The sequence below is a fragment of the Portunus trituberculatus genome, chromosome 27, assembly GCF_017591435.1.
Source record: "Portunus trituberculatus isolate SZX2019 chromosome 27, ASM1759143v1, whole genome shotgun sequence".
Lineage (NCBI taxonomy): Eukaryota > Metazoa > Arthropoda > Malacostraca > Decapoda > Portunidae > Portunus > Portunus trituberculatus.
In genome coordinates this window covers 3,985,614-3,992,900 of record NC_059281.1, presented here as the reverse complement: position 1 = coordinate 3,992,900, position 7,287 = coordinate 3,985,614, and positions in this window count along the sequence as shown.

Genomic DNA, 7,287 nt, shown 5'->3' with positions numbered 1-7,287 from the left:
TATATATATATATATATATATATATATATATATATATATATATATATGTGTGATGTGTGTGTTGTTCCAGTGTGTGGTCCAGTGTGTGTGTGTGTGTGTGTGTGGTCCCAGTGTGTGTGTGTGTGTGGTGTGTGTGTGTGTGTGTGTGTGTGTGTGTGTGTGTGTGCCCAGTGTGTGTGTGTGTGTGTGTGTGTGTGTGTGTGTGTGTGTGTGTATATATATATATATATATATATATATATATATATATATATATATATATATATATATATATATATATATATATATATATATATATATATAGAGCATTTCAGGATATGGATATAAGATCTAAGATAATTTGGTGAGCAAGAATCTAGGTCAGCAACGCACTCCGACACTATGGACGGCTCAGTGCTTTCTCTCCCAGACGTAGGGACTACAACACAGAGATGTCTGTAGAGGGACAGCAGATGACACTGATGTGGTCTTGTGGTTGCCTAAGGACCAGCACTGAAATTAGGAATACCTAGTTTAAATGTTATTAATCAGATGTGTGCTGAGAAAACGATGGGTGGATCACAGTACCAGTGTTGCCAGAAGAGGCGAAAGAACATACAGGTGCCCTGAGCTCCATTTGTTCTTGGGTGGCAATGCAGAGTGACACAGCATTCACGCAGTTGGTGTGTAAGCTGATTATGTAACATAATCAACCAACTTAATGTGCATGTGTGAAGGTGTCACTATATTGTTCTGGGTGGTTCTATGCTGTACGTCAGTTTTGTATTTAAGATCTTCATGTATCCATACATGCACTGTTCAATTGTAAACATTGTATATGTTTAGTTCAGCTGCAGCAAACAAAAGTTTTCCGCTAGTCTGGAGCTTTCCATGGGATAGATGCTGAACAGAGTGACTGTTGACACCTCAGGCATTACACTGTCCACTAATCCCTGACCATTGAGTACACAAGGTAGATACTAGCCTTCATGCTTAAAGGCACACAGGACAACACACAGGACAGTAGCCTAACAGTGTACAGGATGATTGCATGAAATGATAGAAAGCCTTTCCACTGCTATTGTTGAAGCCAGTTTAGAAATGTCCTAGTTTTGCATATCATGTTGAAGGTCTCCAACGTGACATCATTGTATATGCACTAGAGGATACTTACATTGAAATTGAAGATGATACAGAACTATATTTAATACACCACTTCTATGAAATAGTAATGGATATGCTATACTTCTCATGGTTGTGTGATAATGATAGAGAACATGACAACAGTAGAACGTGACCATCAGTCACAGATACAACCCTGATACTGTTTCAGTGTACGACCATTACTCTGTCACCTGTGTCCAAGATAGAACTGTCAATCTATGACATAATTGTACTGTTGTTCCTGAAAGCACTGTTTACATTCATCAGATGTGAAGCAGAGACTTGTCCAGCTTCTCTCTCTCAAATCCTTATTGGGGACGTAATCATCTATATACACCTCTACTTCCACTCTTTCTCCTTACACATAAAATATACGATGAAATTATTAAACTGCTAGACATAAAAGAAAAGTACTGAGTCATCAAAGCATAAAAAGGTTAACAGAAAAAATGTTAAATCACAAAGATGTTAAATTGCAAACAGTCTAAGGAAAAGCTTCAAACGCTGTGAGCATGATGTTTCAGTTTAATAACATTCTCTAAACAGAAAAGTGATTTGATGTTAGAAAACGAATGATTAGCACAAAATCCCTCACATGGATGACAAATATAAAACAGCATCAGCCAGGAAAAAGAGTTATATGCAAATATAAAGAACAAATTTTTCAGATTACAACAATTATATTACCACCAAAAAAGTTTGAGAGATATGAATGAAGTGCAATGTGAAATGTTACAAGGCAAGCAAAATACCTAAAAGTGGTCAACGAAAAACAGACTGTCAGAAAAAATCTGTGCAAAAGATAATAATAACAAAGGTGTAACAGTAAATTCATGCAACAATCCCACAGACTTTGTGCACACTGTTTAATACAAAGATTTCGACGTAGCACAACAGTATAGAGGATCTGAAAATGAAAAGCATCAATAGACGAAATTAGCGAATGTTACCAAACATTCGACACCAATAAACTTACCTGTGGTGTGATAACGAGGTATTAAGAGACAATGGATCAGAACATTAATTTCCAAATTACTTATAATAGATGTGCAGGAAAAGAAAAGTCTGTCACTGAAATGCGTAATGAACAATATTCAGAAGGTGTGTCAACAAAAGTGATGTTGGTTTATAGGCCCATCAGTCTCACCTGTGTTATAAAAATAGTACGGAAAAATATTAGAGACAAAATGTTTCTAGACAGCAAAGATATTAACTAAACATTTTCAGAACAACAGATCATGTAAAAGAATTTAGAATTTTCAACATATACCTCTAATTATGATGACAGAGTCCATAATTTATCTTGCTGCAGTACAAAGTTTAATTAAATGTACAGTGTGTAAGTGTGTGTGGCTTGTGTGACAACAAATGAGAAAGTGTGTGTGTGTGTGTGTGTGTGTGTGTGTGTGTGTGTGTGTGTGTGTGTGTGTGTGTGTGTGTGTGTGTGTGTGTGTGTGTGTGTGTGTGTGTGTGTGTGTGTGTGTGTGTGTGTGTGTGTGTGTGTGTGTGTGTGTGTGTGTGTGTGTGTGTGTGTGTGTGTGTGTGTGTGTGTGTGTGTGTGTGTGTGTGTGTGTGTGTGTGTGTGTGTGTGTGTGTGTGTGTGTGTGTGTGTGTGTGTGTGTGTGTGTGTGTGTGTGTGTGTGTGTGTGTGTGTGTGTGTGGGCGTGTGTCACTGAAGGGACACCGTGAAGAAAAGGACCTGGGAGTACTCATAACAAATGACTTAATGTGCTGCACAGTGTTCGGCCGCTAGTCGTAAAGCTAACACTGTTTTAGAATTTATCGCGCGTAATTTTGACTATAAAACACCTGAAGTCATAACGCGTCTCTATACATCATTAGTGAGACCACATTTGGAATACGTGGTTCAGTTCTGGTCTCCATGTTATCAAAAGACATTAGTAAATTAGAGAGCGTTCAGACGGGCAACGAAACTAATCCCCGGAATACGTGGCCTGTCATATGAAGAACGTCTCAAAAGACTAGACATGTTCTCCTCAGAGATCGTCGCATCCGAGGTGACCTCATTCAAACGTTTAAAATACTTAAAATATAGATGATCGATTATGAAAATCTTTTGAGCTTTCAATCAGTAACGAGAAATAACGGCTTGAAGCTTAAATCTGAGACAGCGATTTAATACTGATTTGCGAAGACACAGGCACACACTAAGAACAGTTGAACACTGGAACAAGCTGCCAGCGTCCGTCGTTCCATAGTTAACAGGTAGCTACGTTCAAAAGTAAATTAGACAAGTTTTTCCTAAAGAAAATGGTTTCCGATATTTTTTTTTTTTTTTTCCTTTTAGCAGATAGTAGTAGTTACACTAATTACCTCTTTTTCTTAGCGATAACAGTAGTAGTTCCATTAGTACTCTCTTTTTTCCCATCTTTCCTGTTCTTAAATTTCTTCTCTTCTTCTTCCTTCTCAGCAGTCGGTGTGTATTTTTCGTCTCTCTCTCTCTCTCTCTCTCTCTCTCTCTCTCTCTCTCTCTGTCTTCTTGTTATCATTATTATCATTCTCTCCTGAAAATGTGTGTGTGTGTGTGTGTGTGTGTGTGTGTGTGTGTGTGTGTGTGTGTGTGTGTGTGTGTGTGTGTGTGTGTGTGTGTGTGTGTGTGTGTGTGTGTGTGTGTGTGTGTGTGTGTGTGTGTGTGTGTGTGTGTGTGTTTCACTAATATCTCTAAAAGAGGATGACCAAGACTCAGTAAGGAACGCCAGAAGATCACCAGTAGAGCGATCTTGACGGAAGCCATACTGGCGATCAGATAGAAGGTTGTGAAGTGACAGATGTTTGAGAATCTTCCTATTCAGGATAGATTCAAAAACTTCAGACAAGAAAGAGATTAAAGCTATAGGGCAGTAATTTGAGGGGTTTGAACGGTCACCCTTTTTAGGAACAGGCTGAATGTAGGCAAACTTCCAGCAGGAAGGAAAGCTAGAAAAAGATAGATGAAGTTTAAAGAGTTTGGCCAGGCAAGGTGCAAGCACGGAAGGACAGTTTTTGAGAACAATAGGAGGGAGATGGAAGGCTCAAGTACCTTTTGTGGGCAACCTCTCTATACTGGAAAGCTCCCTCCACCAACACATCAACCATCATTCTGACATTCAAAGGAATAATGACGAATACCACGAGGCAAATTGTTAATAAGTACAATTATAATATGCATACTCTCTCTCTCTCTCTCTCTCTCTCTCTCTCTCTCTCTCTCTCTCTCTCTCTCTCTCTCTCTCTCTCTCTCTCTCTCTCTCTCTCATGATTATTTCTGAATTCCACCAACTTGATACGTTGAAATATAAGAAAATAAGAGATAAACAATAACAGTGTTTGTTTGTGAGCCATTAACTTCCTGGCCTGCTGGAAATTTCGCCACCTCATTCCCTCCAGCTTCAGGTTTTCCAATCAGATTTCCTTGACCTTCATTTTTTCCAATCAGATTTCCTTGACCTTCATGTTTTCCAATCAGATTTCCTTGACCTTCATGTTTTCCAATCAGATTTCCTTCTGTCTTTTCCTTGTTGAACCTCGGTGTCTGTTTGCATGCCACAGAGAGTGACAGGTGGGGAGAGACCATGGTACAATCAAAAAGTTATTGTACCAAGGGAGAGACCATTCTGCATTGCTCTCCTTCACTTCCTCCTTGGGGCAGCCCTCTGGCCTGGCCTGGCCACCTCTCCCTCCTCCCTCCCTTGGGGCAGCCCTCTGGCCTGGGGGCCTGGCCACCACCCTCCTCCTCCCTCCCTTGGGGCAGCCCTCTGGCCTGGCCTGGCCACCCTCCTCCTCCCTCCCTTGGGGCAGCCCTCTGGCCTGGCCTGGCCACCCTCCCTCCTCCCTCCCTTGGGGCAGCCCTCTGGCCTGGCCTGGCCACCCTCCCTCCTCCCTCCCTTGGGGCAGCCCTCTGGCCTGGCCTGGCCACCCCTCCCTCCTCCCTCCCTTGGGGCAGCCCTCTGGCCTGGCCTGGCCACCCTCCTCCTCCCTCCCTTGGGGCAGCCCTCTGGCCTGGCCTGGCCACCCTCCTCCTCCCTCCCTTGGGGCAGCCCTCTGGCCTGGCCTGGCCACCCTCCCTCCTCCCTCCCTTGGGGCAGCCCTCTGGCCTGGCCTGGACACCCCTCCCTCCTCCCTCCCTTGGGGCAGCCCTCTGGCCTGGCCTGGGCCACCCCTCCCTCCTCCCTCCCTTGGGGCAGCCCTCTGGCCTGGCCTGGGCCACCCCCCTCCTCCCTCCCTTGGGGCAGCCCTCTGGCCTGGCCTGGGCCACCCCTCCCTCCTCCCTCCCTTGGGGCAGCCCTCTGGCCTGGCCTGGCCACCCTCCTGGACCACCCTCCCTCCCACCCTTGGGGCAGCCCTCTGGCCTGGCCTGGACCACCCCTCCCTCCTCCCTCCCTTGGGGCAGCCCTCTGGCCAGGCCTGGGCCACCCCCCTCCTCCCTCCCCTGGGGCAGCCTCCTGGCCTGGCCTGGGCCACCCTCCTCCTCCCTCCTCGGGCAGCCCTCTGGCCAGGCCTGGGCCACCCTCCTCCCCTCCCTTAGGGCAGCCCTCTGGCCTGGCCTGGGCCACCCTCCTCCCCTCCCTGGGGCAGCCCTGTGGCCAGACCTGGGCCGCCCCTCCTCCCCTCCCTTGGGGCAGCCTCTTGGCCTGGCCCTGGAAGGCCCTCCCACCCGCCCTCCCGTTGGGCCTTCCTGGCCTGGCCTGGCTGCCCTTCCCTCCCAAGGCAGCACTCCTCCCCTCCCGGCTGCCTTCCTCCCCTCCCCTCCCACCTAACCCTCCCCTCCCCACAGGGCAGCCGTGTGCCATGTGGGGCGGGCTGCCCGCTCAGTCAGGGAAGTACTCCTGCAGGGTGGAGTACGCCAGGGTGATCAGGGTCAGGGTGTGCCCAATGGAGAGCAGGCTGTCCAACAGATCAAGGGACAGCCTGCCTCTCCCCCCGACCCTCCCCTGGCCAGTCCTCCCTGACCTACGGGGTTCCCGCTGCGGCGGTGGGGAAGGGTTAGTCTCTCCCTTCCCCACTGTGCGGTGGACGAGCCCTGCTCCCTCGTCCACCGCGGGATTTTGGCGCTCCTGTCCTCCTTCCCTCCTGCCCTTCTCCCGGGCTGGGGACCGAGACCCACAGGCCCAGGCCGTCCGGCTCCGGGCTGGCCCCACCTGGCCAGCCGCAGCGGAGCCGGCCTCCTGCCCAGGCTGGCCCCACCTGGCCAGCCTCAGCGGGGCCGGCCTCCTGTCCCGGGCTGGCCACCACCTGGCCAGCCTCGGCGGGCCGGCCTCCTGCCCCGGCTGGCCCCCACCTGGCCAGCCTCGGCGGGCAGGCCTCCTGTCCCAGGCTGGCCCCACCAGGCCAGCCTCGGTGGAGCAGGCCTCCTGTCCCGGGCTGGCCCCACCAGGCCAGCCTCGGCGGGGCCGTCATCCTGCCCCGCCTTGGGGACAGGGGCGGCCTGGGCCTTTACGGGGGTCTGGTCGGCTGCCCACTCTTTGCCATTGCAAAGAGTACTGGGCAGCCCTGCCCCCCGCGAACACCCTGCCCCCTGGCCAGGCAGAGGAACAAGACGGCGTGCTGCCTCGCCGTCGTGCGCCTCACGCCTGCCAGGAGGTCTCTCAGGGTCATCTCCTGGCAGAAGACTATCCTGTCTCCTGCCAGGCACTCGACCCTGATGGGTGTTTCCGGGTCTTTGGCGGCCAGTCTGCCCACCTTCAGACTGGCCGCCTGCTCCGACGCGAGGGGCTTTGCCCCCCCCTCGGTCCCCTTAGGGAAGGTGAAGGAGGCGATGGAGCGCCTCCCCTTGCCGCAGCAGCCCGGTGACCGGGGCCGGGACATCCTGATGGCGTCCACCCGACCCTCGCCCACCAGGCTCAACCTCGCCTCCACACGCACTGTTCGGCTGCTCCTGTTTCCCATTCCTAAACTTTAACAAATAAAAAATGTGCCTTGCTTCAGTTTTGGCTGAGTGTGCAAAAGTAGGATGGTGGTGAAAACCGGCTGTGTGAGTGAGTGAAGCAAGGAGTACCGTGAGTGACGTCAGTGAGGGAATGAAGAGGCTCAAAACGCACACATGGCGGCGATGGCGTGTGTCAACTTGTTCATCATAAGAAGGACAGAATAGAGAGACAAGACACGCAGAGGAGCACAATCAAAGTTGTGTGGAGGTAACCTTAC